The following is a 14,893-nucleotide window of genomic DNA, read 5'->3' as shown; positions in this document are numbered from 1 at the left end:
CAGTCCTTTACCAAATCCTTTTCCGAATCTATTTCAAGCAACACATTATACAATCTCTTTATATGCTCCTCGGTCTGATTTCTAATTTGCTTTATTAAATTTTCCTCCCTTTGCATTATACCAATTTTTTGATCCTCTTTCCATCTAGCACTTATTTGTCCATATTGAAACCAAGTATAATTCCTCCCTTCTTCATTTAATACCTGTAATGATTTTAATTGCAATCTACCTCCTTCAGCATACAAAAGTTCTTTATAAGTAATCATTTCCGATACTTTTACATTTTTAAATGAACTTTTATAATTTTAAATTTAGATTTTTTTTTCTAAATCTGTGGTTAAACCTTTTACATTTTGAACATTAATAAACTTAAAATTGTAATCCTTAAACAAACTAGTGAAAAGAAACATAGTCATGGAGAAAGGGACTGACACTATTGTGATTTTTAAAATATGTTCCATGTATGTACTTATGTCCATAGAATACTCAAATTACAATGTACCAAATGTAAAGTAAATGAGTTAATGAAAGAAAAAGTAAAGGGTAACTGGCCACTCTGAAACTCTGAAGCAACTCTAGCCACTCTGAAGCTCAATCAGAAAATGAGAAACTGAAACATAAGCAAGAAGACTATATCCAAATTAAACATAATAAGGAACAATCAACTTCTAAAAGAAATGACCCTGTATATGAACTTTAGAGGAAGACTGATGGAAACATGTTACTCATAGAAAAAACAACAACCCAGCAATCAAGATCAATGCCCCTGCTGTCTAGTCCAGCTTTTTTGGAGCCGAGAACCACACAGCATCCCCTGGAAGAAAGCATGCAGACACCTAGAAAAAAAAGCATCATCAAGTGCTCCTGCAAAAGAAGAAAAACAGCTCAGACCTCCCTGGGAAAAAGACGGGTGTTGGTGATAGGAGATTCAATTTTCAGGGGAACAGAATCAGCCATATGTAGACAGGATATTCAATATAGAGAGGTATGTTGTCTCTCTGGATCAAAAATCAAAGATATTGTTGAGAACCTGAGAACCTAATTTCTATTGCTAAGAAATTATTATCCCTTTCTTCTCCTTCACGTAAGGATGAACGATCTAACAATGAACCTATAAATAATGTCAAGAGATTATGAGCAGCTAGGCAAGAAAGTCAAGGAATTAGGAGCACAAGTGGTGTTTTCATCTGTACTTACAACAAAAAGCGAACATCCAATGAGGGACCAAAGAATTTTAGAAATGAACCACTGGCTTAAGAAGTGGTGCCACTGTTGTGACCCAGGCCCAAGTAGGTAGTAGGAAACTCAGTCAGTGAAAAAACAAACAAACTTTATTCGAACAGCTGAGAATTACTTCATTCTCAGTGTAGTTCAACTAAATTAAAGCAAATTCCTCCCAACACAAATTCCTCAGTCCTATCACAAACCTTGGTCCAATTAAGCAAACTGCCAAAGGCTTTTCTTGGCAAACGTTCAGAAGACATAAATGCAAGAAGGCGAAGCTACCAACGTTGTTTTCTGGCAAAGCCCAAACACCGTTGCTGGTCTTTTTTAAGCCTTATGGAAGGGGCCAATCATCTCTTGGCCCTACTTCCAAGTCGTCCTCTTTGCTTGAGCTGCTCTTGCTTTCTGGCAGCTCTTCTCATGTGTGCATTAGGAACAGGCTCCTCCTGTTCCTCTGCCCCACCACTGTCAGTCTCTGGAGGCTCTGGGGTCTGCACCCACTCCCTGATGGCCCTGGCCCCACCTCAATCTCCAACACAGAGCCCTCATCCAGGCCTTCCCCAGCCTCCAGGACTGGCTCATGCTCTTCCTCAGCCTCATCGCTGTCCGACTCCATTGCCAGCTCTGCAGGCTGCTGGCGAACCACAACAGCCACCACGAGAACTTTGGATTCCTAGATCATGGTCTGCATTACCTACATGAAGGGCATCTGGCAAAGGATGTGTCAAATAATGCATCCATCACAAACTGAGCCCTAAGGCACTGCTTTCCTCAAAGAACAAATTTATTTAGATACATCATGTTGGTGCTACTGGTGAAAAGCCAGTACTAACATTCCCAGGCTTTTCACTCCAATATAAGTTTCAGTTTTCTCAAGTTTCCAAAACAACTGTCACATTATCCAACTGAGATGGGAGCTGGTTGCTCAGCGACATATCTCCTCCTTCTCTTCCAGCCAGCCAGGGGTTGGAATGTGGCTGACTCACAGTTCAGGAATCCTGTTTTGACTGACGGCTCTATCCCCCCCCTTCAGCTTCAAATTGTGTCAAGCTGAATGCATGTCAGAATGCCTAAGGATACAAACAATCCCACACCCCAATCGAATTCATGCTTGACAGGATGGGCTGCACCTCACCAGAACTGGAAATAATGTATTCAGAAAACAATGGGCTCAATTTATCATAAGGGCTTTAAACTAAAATTGAGAGGGAGAGTGACCAATCCTTAGAATCTTTAAAATCTAATCCTGACAACCAATCAAACAACGAGATAGGGAGTGATGGGAAGGAAGAAAAATTCAGATATAAAGTAGGAGATATAGGAAACATATCCAGGGTTAGCCATAAAGGACTCAAATGCCTATAAAAATGCGCAACATTTGGGGAACAAAGTGAACTTAAAGTCCTAGTACTTGGTGGTAAAACTTGGTGGGATGAAACTCAAAACTGAAATGTACTGCTGGAAGGATATAAAGTGTTCAAAAGAGACAGACCAAATACCCTGTTTTCCCCAAAATAAGACATCCCCTGATAATAAGCCAAATCAGGCTTTTGATCACAGGGCAATACAGCCAAGCACTTATTTCAGGGTTCAAAAAAATATAAGACAGGGTCTTATTTTTGGGGAAATACAGTAAAAGAGGAGATGGAGTTGCATTGTATGTAAGAGATCACTACATCTTTACAGGAATGCATAAAACCAAGAATGAAAGCTTCCTAGAATGCATATGGGTCAATATAAACAATTTAAGGAGGTTAGGAAACTCTGAAAAATATTATTATAAAAGCCCAGTCCAGTTCAATACCACTGAAAAAGAAAAATAAGGAATCCAAGAAGAAAGCAGCATGATTACACAAAGAACCTCTCTAATAAACTGAAAGACAAAAAAGATAAATACAAAAAAATGGAAAGAGGGACACATAACTAAGGCAGAATACAAATAGCCCGAACTTGCAAAGATGAAAGTTACGACTCAAAATGAAGTAAGACTTGCAACAAATGTCAAGAATAATAATAATAAAAATATTTTAATATATAAAAAAATAAAAAAGGAAACTAACAGTCCACTAACAAAAAAAAGATGGCAAGGAAATACTGGGCAGTAGAGAAAAAGCAGAATTGCATAATAGCACCAGCATGCCTACCATCCCTGTCCTAATGTTCCCTTTAATTGTATTCATTTTATGTATTCAATTCATGCTTATATTTATGTATATTATCTAATATGTACTCGAAAAATAAATAAAATAAATAAATAAATAAAATAAAATAAAAATAAAATGCATTCTTTGTAAGTATCTTTACGCAAAAAGATTACCTAGCCTACTAAAAACACAACCACAGACTAGGAATACAAAGTAAAATAAGTAAGAAAATGTTAATACATGTCCACTCTAGATGAGTTCAAATCAAAGGGAGCTGAAAGATTACATTCCAAAGTTCTAAAGGATGTGATCTCAGAACCAATTAAGTATATCTTTCAAAGATCCTGGAGACCAGGGAACCACCAGAGGACTCAAAAAGAGCTGATGTGGTTCCTATCTTAAAAAAAAAAGATCCAGGAAACTACAGACCAATCAGCATGGCATCAATACCTGAGAAAATCCTGGGAAAGACAATCAAGCAACAAATCTGTGAACATCTAGAACACAATTGGAAAGGACCTTGGATGTCATCTACTCCAACCTCCTGCTCTAGCAGGAGAGTCTATACTATTTCAGACAAATGACTGTTTTAGAAGCAAGCAAAGTTATAAACAGAAGCCAATATGGGTTTGTCAAAAATAGATCATACTAAACAAATCTTATTTCATTCTTTGACAAAGTGACTAAATTAGTGGACCAGTTAAATGTAATGGACATAGTGTAGTTGGATTTCAGTAAAGTAATAGTTTGACAAAGTAGACCACATCTATTTCTTGGTAAGGTAGAAAAATGTGGAATAGACAGCACCACCACCACATGGGTCTGTAACTGGCTGGCAAACCACACTCAATGTGTAGTCCTTAATGGAACTACATCTATATGGACGGAAGTAAGCAGTGGTACTCCCTCAAGGACCTGTTTTTGGCCCAGTACTGTTCAATATCTTCATAAATGATTCCGATGAGGGAATAGAAGGGGAAGTCAAATTTGTAGATGATACTAAACTGGCAGGAATAACTAGATAGCCTCAGAAGAAACCCTTAGAATCAGATGGATCTCGACAGATTTGAATACACAGATTTGAATACAGGGCCCTATCTCACTAAATGAAATTCAATGTTGAGAAAAGTAAGGTTTTACACTTAGGCAAGAAAAAACAAATGTACAGGTACATATTAGGTGAAATAGCAGTAACTGTAAGAGGTATCTTGGAGTCCTAGTGGACAATCACTTAAATATATTGCAGTAGTGTGCGGCGGCAGCCAAAAAGGCCAATGTAAAACTAGGTTGTATTAACTGAGGGATAGTATCAAGATCACATTAGTTCTGCTTTATAAAGCCTTAATAAGATCATGCTTAGAATACTGCATCCATTTTTGGTCACCATGTTATAAAGAAGATGTTGAGACTTTGGAAAGAGTGCAGAAAAGAGCAACAAAGATGATTAGAGGGTTGGAGATCAAAACATATGAAGATTGGTTTCAGGAATTGAGTATGTCTAGTCTATGGGGTATGACATGATAGCAGTATATTAATATTTGAGGGGCTGCCACAAAGTAGAAGTGGTCAACCTGTTTTCCAAAGTACCGTAAGGCAAGACAAGAAACAATGGATGGAAACTAATCAAAGGAGAGAAGCAACCTAGAACTAAGGAGAAAATTCGAACAGTGAGAACAATTAACCAGTAGAACGGCTTGCCTTCAGAAGTTGTGGGGTTTCCATCACTATAGGCTTTTAATAAGAGACTGAACAGCCACTTGTCTGGAATGGTATAGAGTCTCCTACTTGAGCAAGGGGTTGGACTAGAAGACATCCAACTCTGTTATTCTGATTATTGTTACTTAAATATATTCATTCCTAAAGTGAAAGTAGGAAGAGGGTACGTCTTTGCTCACTTGCCTTCTCTGCGAAGTAATGAGGACTTGCATTGGCAGAAGAGCTCAACAGGCAATGAAAACAAAGTGGTAGTAGACTCTATCAAGTCTATCTTGTTCTGAAAGCCTACAGAAACTGGACCTAGCTAAGATTTCAAAATGGGTCGCTAACTTCACACTCTGTTTGTTGCTGGAGGAATCATGGATAGACGACAGGCTTGGAGACAGGAGAAGGAATTTTAAGTGAGTGCAAGGGATAGAGTAACTACTACTCAAGATGTTTAAAACATTAACTTTCTTTATAACACTACCTCAGTAGGACTTACACATTAAAAAAAGTAGAGAAGATGGAAATCAATTTTATAAGAGAATGAGAGTGCTTCTATGACAAGGAAATGGGGTAAGATAGGATCCTGAAAAACAGAATGGGATAACTCACCACTCAACTCACTACAGGACAACTTGCCACAGGAAAATTCAACAAATACAAAAGTTAAATTAATTTCAATGGAACTCTGGCCAATAATAATAAAATAAAGTTAATTCAGAAATGCAAGAGTTACAATAATTTCAGTGAAAATATGGTCACATATAATAAAAGTAATTGAATAAAATGATTAACACAGAATTGAATTGTCCCATGTGGTGAGTTGGCTATGGCAAATTATCCTACTGTGAGTTGACTGTGGTGAGTTGGCTCTTAGACCCTGCAAAATGAGCAGGAGGGATCTACATCTTGATCCCAGTTGACACAAGATGTAGTACAATTAGAAGAGTTTTTTCTTAATTTGTTTCCATCAAATCTTCCTGAAAAGTCTTTTTCTCCTTTCTGATCCATCAAGTATTGGAAATCAAAGTCAAGAGCACAATGCCAGTATGTGTATATGTACAGTGCATGTATATGTCAATATACAATGCAATGAAAAATGAAAAAACAGGTTAAAGAAACTGGATTTTTAAAAATACCAAAGAACTTGTGTCAATTTATTTACTGTGTCATTATTACAACCTAGATTTTTGGAGTTTCTAAGCAGCTTTCATTATTAATATCAGAAGAACATGAATAAAGGTTGCATCCCCTGTAATAATTGGACTGGACTGTTCCCATAACAAAGGGACATCTCATAATTGAGATGGAGAGAAAGGGAAACCATTGTTTAACTAGACAAGCATTTGCAGAGGAAAACCAGAGCTGGTTTTGATTCTTCAGTACCAAAATAGTGCATCCAATAAAGTTTTACTTTTGGGAATTCAAAACTCCTGAGAGTGTTTCCTTAAATTGGGTTCACTAGTCGGACAGTTGACATTGTCATATAGTTCTTTGTGAAATCATGCTGGTTTCATCTTGAATTTCTTATTTTTCTTTCTCAGTGGTATTGTGCTGCACTGAGATTTTCCAATTATATGTTTCAGAGTTTCCTAAGCTTCTTGAGTTGTTTTCTCCTTTTGCTCGCAAGCGCCAGCTCCGCACATGCGCAGGGCCTTCCGTGCATGCGCAGAGCACAAAAAATGGGATGTGATGATGTCTGGGCAGATGTGTGGAGCCTCCCACAGCCTCCGCTAATGGTTCACCTGAACTGGATAAAACCAGCTGAATACCACCACTGGTCTACAGCTGATTCTGTTCACCTTTTGTTTTTCAAATATTTTAAAAATTCTGAAAGTTCTTATATAATTAAAATATTCAAACATGTTCAAAATGTAGAATTTTTTTTTTGTTCTTATTAATTTGTAAAATAATTAAACCAAATATTTTTATTCTTCAGTGTTAGTCTTTTGGTCCCTCTTATGGCTAATGTTGAGTAGGACTTATATGCAAGTTAGGTTGCCCTCTAGATTTAGCTTGTAATCCACAGTTTTGTAAAAATGATAAATGTATATATAAAATTACAGATGACTGAAAATATGAAAGAAATAAAAAAATCTCAGCTGAAAAGAAAAATGATCTCTCAGCTGAAAGTAAAAATGTAATATCAGTTTATAGCTTGTACTAATTGAGACTTTTCTATTCTTTGCATTGCAAAATCAGGCAGTCCTTTTAGATTTCCTTAGATATTGAGACTGAGCCTTTCACAGGAAATCTGGTTATTTTACCAACAGGAAAAATAGAAATAGGAATATAGCACTGATCAATTTTCTTAAAGTCTCTTTTCACTGCTAATCTGTCTCCTGTCCAAACACTGAAGGAAGGGAAAGTCACTCATCCTGAATACCAATCACATCACCTAGTCTATACAACAGACACCTCCAAGAGAATATTTGAAAATAAGAATCTGCTTTCCTGCTAGTGGACACAACTGCCAGCTACAGGAAAAACTAGAGAAAATGCTCAGTGACATTGTGGATGGGCATTTAACAACAGGGTTAGCACTAATGGATGTAGATGTATGTGTGTAACAGGACCCTGGCTCCCTTATAATAATGGCTAATGATTGTCTTTTTGATTCAGCAGACTACAATAGAATGAGGAGGACTGCAGTTGCTTCATGAAGAGCTATCCAACACGACATGAGCTATTTAGAATTAGATAGCATTGATGCCCTTACCGTCCCGCCTGCTGGGAGTGATGCTATACTCTTCAGGAGATTAATTTAATGGAACAAGGGGATGGTAGTAAAAATAGGTATTGATCTATATGCTTGTAACCATTGCTAGGCCTTCACCTTTGATGAATAAATTTATATAAATTTGAATAAATAAATAAATAAATAATAAATAAATGTGCATTTATTGTTATGTCATGTATTTACAGTATGTATATGGGCAAACAAGACCTTAGCAAATCCATCAAATGAAACTCCAGGGAATACTCCTGGAAGACTGGATGTGTAGATTCTGAGGGTTGAAGCTTGTTGGGGTAACTTTGTCAATAACAATACTTTTCTGCTCCCCTGTTCAATGCACACCCATCTGGCTAGGGAAGGTCTGGAAATGTCTCCCATACACCAAACGGACAGAAATTTTATTGATGTGCAGGATCCAATAAATTACTCCTGCGCAAAGGAGAAAACAGCTACAAGAGTGGAAAGATGAAATATAATTTTCCAATCAATAAATGCCATTCAGAGAACAAAAACTGCCAATCTTTGGGACTGGACTTAGATCCTGAACACAACTGATTTCAGGACATGGGGAACACAATTATTACAGGGATCCCTAATATTTATTTATCAAATTTAGAAACTTTCTCATCAAAAGACTCTTGAACCTCTTAGCATGAGTTTAAATTCTCCAGTTGTACATTCTAAGTAGATAAAACTCAGTAGGAAAACAAAGCACATGATTTCAAATCAAGAGTTTGGGATTTTAAAAAGAGGGAATAAGAACTTGAATTACAAAGCCTTCTCCATGAGAAGAATGTGCAGGGACCCACTGAAGGAACTCAAGGAAAAAATGGCATTAGCTAGGTCAGTGGTTCTCAACCTTTATAGTGCTGCGACCCCTTTAATACAATTCCCCACGACGTGGCGACCCCAACCGTAAAATTATTATTTTTTAGGCAGCTATCTCAGCATGCCTCAGCAGCTGCAGAAGGGGGGGAAAAGCGGCAAACTGTTTTTTTGAATTTATCGCGCCTGAAGCCGTATTGGCTAGCGATCTGAACTGCTTGCGATTGCCTTCAGGACAGAGGCATTAAAGCAGAGACTCCTCCCCTATTAAGTTTAATGCGCTTGAAGCCAGATTAGGCTAGCGATTGGGAATGATTGCAGCTGGCTTGAGAGGGAGACATCAGAGCAAAGATTTCTCTCTTTTTTAATTCATCGCGCCTGAAGCCAAATTCGCGATTCTTCAACTCGCAAGATTACTTCCCATATTTCTGATGGTCTTAGGCAACCCTTGGCAAATTGTCATTCGACCCCCAATGGGGTCACGACCCACAGGTTGAGAACTGCTGAGCTAGGTTAAGCAGACCACCAGCACATCTCCCTGTAACCTTTCTTACATAAGCCAAGCCAGTAATAAAAATACTTGGAAGGCAAAGAAATGTGGATAATGATAAGGGACACTTAGAAACAAAGAAAGCTATAGGAAATAAGGCAAACACACCTAACAATAATGGTCAATCTAACGCAGTCTCTGGATGATTTTGAAGTCCCACATTGATTAGTTCAGTGCCTCTGACCTCATGGATTCCATGCATACTTTGATTTGCATAAATTCATATAAAGGGGTTAAACTTTCTTTAGCCTCTGGTATTGGAATGCAGGTAATTTATGTTTCTATTGATGAGAATTCTAATTTATGTTATTAAATGCTAGAATGCATATGGGTCAATATAAAAGGAAAAAAGAATGACATGGCCATACGTCAGAGATGGGTTTCAGCAGGTTCTGATCAGTTTTGGAGAACCGATAGTGGAAATTTTGAGTAGTTCAGAGAACTGGTAGTAAAAATTCTGATTGGCCCCACCCCCATTTATTCTGTGCCTCCCAAGTCCCAGCTGATCGGGAGGAAACGGGGATTTTGCAGTAACCTTCCACTGGATTGGGGTGGAAATGGAGATTTTACAGTATCCTTCCCCTGCCAGACCCACCAAGCCATGCCACGCCCACCAAACCACACCCACAGAACCAGTAGTAAAAATTTATTAAACCCACCACTGCCATAGGTGTATACTACAGGCCACCCAACCAAGCACAAAAAATAGATGTACCTTTTGCCAACCAACTAACAAATATATATAGGAAACACTACAATAGTACTGTGGAACTTCAATTACCCTGATATCAACTGGAAAACTAATTCCGCAGCAAATGAGAAATCAAATAGGTTCCTGACCAACCTAGCCGACAACTTTGTTGTCCAAAAGGGAGAGGAAGGGACTAGAGGGATAGTCATACTGGATTTAATTCTTACAAACAGAGAAGAAGTGATAGAGGCAGTTGAAACTGCAGGAACCTTGGGTGAAAGCTACCATGTCATACTAGAATTCAACATAACGCAAACACAAGAAAAGGCATTGTAGCACCATAAAATGTCATTAACTAGATAATATGAAACTTCCAAGATGGGTCCCCAAAGTAATAGTGGTCTGGAATGGTCCTATATCATGACTAAATATAGCACATAATTTGAGCAAACTAGCTGATATTCAGAAGTAGCACTGTGCTCAGCAGGCCCTGTGATCCTGTTATTACAAACTAAATTTCAACCTTAAAACCAAAATAAAGATTAGACAATCTACAGTGTAAAATTGTTTGAATTAGCTATGGTTAAACATTAAGCACAGAACATGTCATGGCCTCTCATTGCTTGAAAGGCAACATCAACAGCCATCATCCTTGGATTAACCCAACATGATCAATGCTGCTGATTATTACTTTTACCCCTAGATATAGAAAAATTCAGAAATAGCAGGAAGGAGCTGCTTTCTTTCTCTCTCTCTCTCTCTCTTTCAATTTGATAATTAGAGTGCTAATTCCAGCAAGGTTAGGAGCAAACAGCCAAAAACAGATTTATAGAACAAGGAATAGATGGAAATTTTTCATTCTGTCAGAAGTAGGAGGCCTCCTGTGCAAAGATTCAAATTTGAATTAACAATAAATAGGGCTGGCATTTTGAACCTGGAAGTTCTTAGAATTCTTTCTTAAGTTCTTCCAATAAACTTACTTAATTAGATCTGTGTCCATGACTCATTGCCTTTACAACTTCTGGTATCTGGTATCAACCAAGAGAAATCTGACAGGAGCAGGAAAGGATTATTACTTGAACACCAGAGGTCAAACAGCAGCAGGAGCCCACAAAAGACTGGATCAGGAGAAATCAGGCTTAATTAGAATAGAATAGAATAGAATAGAATAGAATAGAATAGAATAGAATAGAATAGAATAGAATAGAATAGAATAGAATCTGGAAGGGACCTTGAAGGTCTTCTAGTCCAGCCCCTTGCTCAAGCAGGAGAACCTATACATTCTCAGACAAGTGACTGTTCAGTCTCTTCTTAAAAACTTCCAGTAATGGAGCGCCCACAATTTCTGAAGGCAAGCTGTTCCACTGGTTAATTGTCCTCAATGTTAGGAAGTTTCTCCTTAATTCCAGGTTGCTTGTCTCTTTGATTAGTTTCCAACCATTATTTCTTGTCCTGCCTCTGGTGCTTTAGAGAATAATTTGACCCCCTCTTCTTTGTGGCAGCTTCCTCAAACACTGAAATACTGCTATCCTGTCACCCCTAATTCTTCTTTTCTTTAGACTAGCCAGACCCAAAACCTGCAGCCATTCTTTATATGGTTTAGTCCCTAGATTTTTTATCATCTTAGTTGCTCTTCTCTGAACTTTTTCCAAAATCTCAACATCTTTTTGTAGTATGGTGACAAAATTGCTTGCAATATTTCTGGTGGTCTTACTAGGGCCGTGATGGTGAACCTATAGCATGTGTGCTACAGGTGGCACATGGAGCCATATCTTCAGGCACACGAGCCGTTGCCCTAGCTCAGCTCCAGCATGCATGCGCGCACTGGCCAACTGATTTTTGGCTGGCCCTGACCATGCCACCCCTCCCAGGAGTTTCCAGGCAGCCCGTTTTGGATGCCAGGTAAGTACAGGGCTTGCGCAGAGGCTCTGGGAGGATGTTTTCAGCTTCCGGAGGGCCTCCGGGGGAGTGGGGAAGGCCGTTTTTACCCTCCCCAGCCTCCAGGAAAACTTCTGGAACCTGGGGAGGGAGAAAAACAGGCCTACTGGGCCCACTGGAAGTCAGAAAATGGGCCATTTCTGGCCTCCAGAGGGCCTCTGGGAGGGAGAGGCCATTTTCACCCTCTGGAGGCTTCAGGTAGGCCTGTTAGGCCCAAAACGGGATGTGGGGGGGGTCATGCGCGCATCCATGGGGGAGTACAGAGGAGGTCGCACACGCATGCACAGGGGGTGGGGCGTGGGGGGCATTGAATTGTTGGTGTGGGCATGTGGATATGTGACCTCTGTGCTCCCCCCTGCTTTTGGCACGCAATGGCAAAAACGTTAACCATCACTGTACTAGGATTTTGTAAAGCAACACTAATATTTCAAGTGATCTTGATTCTATGCCTCTGTTTATACAACCCAGGATTGTATTAGCTTTTTTGGCTGCTGCTGCACATTGCTGGCTCATATTCAAATGACCTTCCACTAGGACTCCAAGGTCCTTCTCATAGTTACTGTTTTTGAGCCAGGTTTCACCTAATCTGTACTTATACCATTGATTTTTCCTGCCTAAATGTAAAGTTTTGCTTTTCTCCACATTAAAATTCATTTTGTTGGATAGAGCCAATTGTTCAAGTGTGTCAAGATCTTTTTGGATCCTGAGTTTGTCTTCTGGGGTGCTGGGTATTCCTGCCAGTTTAGTATTATCTGTAAATTAGATGATTCCTGTTCTATTCCCTCATCTAAGTCATTTACTAAGTCGCGAACTCAAGACTTTTCATCTTTTTATCCACGCGGGGCTGGCTTAAATTGGGATTTTAATGTTAAATTTATTAATTTTAAACGGGGTTTTTTAGTATGGTAAATTTTAATCACTGGGCTAATTTAAATAAGTTTTTTAAATCGTATTTTAAACTTGTATATTGTATTGTCGGTTTTATTATGCCTGTACACCGCCCTGAGTCCTTCGGGAGAAAGGCGGTATAAAAATCAAATCAAATAAATAAATAAATAAATAAAATTTATAAGGATATTGAAGCGTACTGGACCTAAAATGGAACCTTGGGGTACCCCACTGCTTACTTCTCTCCATGTGGATGTAGTACCAATAAGGACTACTTGTTGAATATGGTTTATCAGCCAGCTACAAATCCATCTGGTGGGGATGTTGTCTATTCCACATTTTTCCGGCTTACGAAGAAGTAGATTGTGGTCTATTTTGTCAAAGGCTTACTGAAATCTAAATATACTATTGTCAGCCTCCACATGCTGCTTTTATTGTTTTATTGCTCAGTTAATTATTTTATTGCTGTCTTTAGTGCTAGGCATTGGAAATGGGTAATGTATCTTTAATTATGGGTTAGCTGCTTCAGCTGCCATAGATTTGTGGGGGGGGGGACTAAATGCTGAAATAAAACTTATGAATTCAAAGAGAAACGAAACCATCTGAAGATGACCGCAGGTGATACCTGAGGGAGAAGTGGATTGGACACAACTACCTGAACTTTGGAGGGAGGAGGGATTTATGGGGGGGGTCATGTATCTGTAAGATACACCTATTATTCAGAACTTGCTTTACTTTTGTTGCAGTCAGTTCATTCTCAGTAAAAGATAACTTTCTCTACAAACCATGGAGTTGGGGTTTTTCTTTCTTGAGTTTTGAAAGGAGGCACGCCTGACAACTATGTCCACAGCATTTCACTGGTTTACTAATTTAGTGACTTTATCAAAGAATGAAATAAGATTGGTTTGACATGATCTGTTTTTAACAAACCTATGCTTACTACTAGTTATAACTTTATTTGCTTCCAGTTGTTCACAGATTTGTTTCTTGATTATCTTTTCCAGGCTCTTCCCAGGTATTGATGAAGGTAGGTACTAATACCACTCTATAAAATCTTAGTAAGACTACACCTGGAGTACTGCATCCAGTTTTGGTCACCACACTATAAAAAAGATGTTGAGACTCTGCAGAGAGTGCAGAGAAGAGCAACAAAGATGATTGGGGGACTGGAGGCTAAAACATACGATGAACTGTTGCAGGAACTGGACATGGCTAGTCTAGTGAAGAGAAGGACCAGGGGTGACATGATAGCACTGTTCCAATATGTGAGGCGCTGCCACAGAGAAGAGGGGGTCAAGCTATTTTACAAAGCACCTGAAGGCCAGACAAAGAATAATGGATGGAAATTGAACAAGGAGAGAGTGAACCTGGAAATAAGAAGAATTTTTCTGATAATGAGAACAATCAACCTCCAGAAGTTGTGGGAGCTTCATTACTGGAAGCTTTTAAGAAGAGACTGGACTGCCATCAGTCAAAAATGGTATAAAGTGTACTTGGGCAGGGGTTGGATTAGAAGATATACAAGGTCCCATCCAACTCTGTTAATCTGTATCTGGAGTGCATGTGATGTTCCAGAGTGTGGAATTAAGACCAGTTGAGTGCTTTCATTATTTTTACAAATAACTCAAGGTAATGAATATATTTAACATACCTTCTTCCTCTTATTATTCCCACAGCTGGCTTTCATGGCTAAGGCAGGACTTACTCATGGTTTCCTGCTTTCTAGCCTGGTGCCTTAACCATTAGACCAAACTTCCCATTCAATTTCCCATTGAAATGGAAAACTTGCCTGAATGCCTTTGGGCCAGCTATTAGTCTGCAACCTAACTTACTTCACAAGGTGTGCACTGTTTTGACACATTAGAAAACAGGAGGTAAATGCAACTGCATAATATAGAATAAAACCATGCAAAAAAGAGTGCTATATTTATCTTTTCCTGCAAAAGGTTTCCTGCAAAAGGTTTTGTAATGATCTTTCTGAAAGGCAATGGTATTAACAAAGCATATATTGTCTAAGGCAACACAAATGAAGGGAGAATAAGTATTTTCATTGTCCTAGAATTTTTAAAAATTCCCCCATCTTCTGACTGAACTAGCCAAGTTAGTATCTCTTTGTTGAGAAGAACCACTAAATAGAATGTGGAACAAACAGATTAATCCCAGGTTTCCAGAAAACTAGCTTTGTTAAACATTTT

At 38.7% G+C, this 14,893-nt stretch overlaps 1 protein-coding gene across 2 annotated transcripts in view; it reads right to left on the bottom strand.

Annotated features, from left to right (window-relative positions):
• Positions 1–14,893, bottom strand: part of LDB2 (LIM domain binding 2) — a 528,562-nt gene that overhangs the window by 109,884 nt on the left and 403,785 nt on the right. The gene's annotated exons all lie outside the window — the stretch shown is intronic.

Source organism: Ahaetulla prasina, chromosome 8 (genome assembly GCF_028640845.1).
Source record: "Ahaetulla prasina isolate Xishuangbanna chromosome 8, ASM2864084v1, whole genome shotgun sequence".
Lineage (NCBI taxonomy): Eukaryota > Metazoa > Chordata > Lepidosauria > Squamata > Colubridae > Ahaetulla > Ahaetulla prasina.
This window is presented reverse-complemented; position numbering and strand designations above follow the sequence as displayed.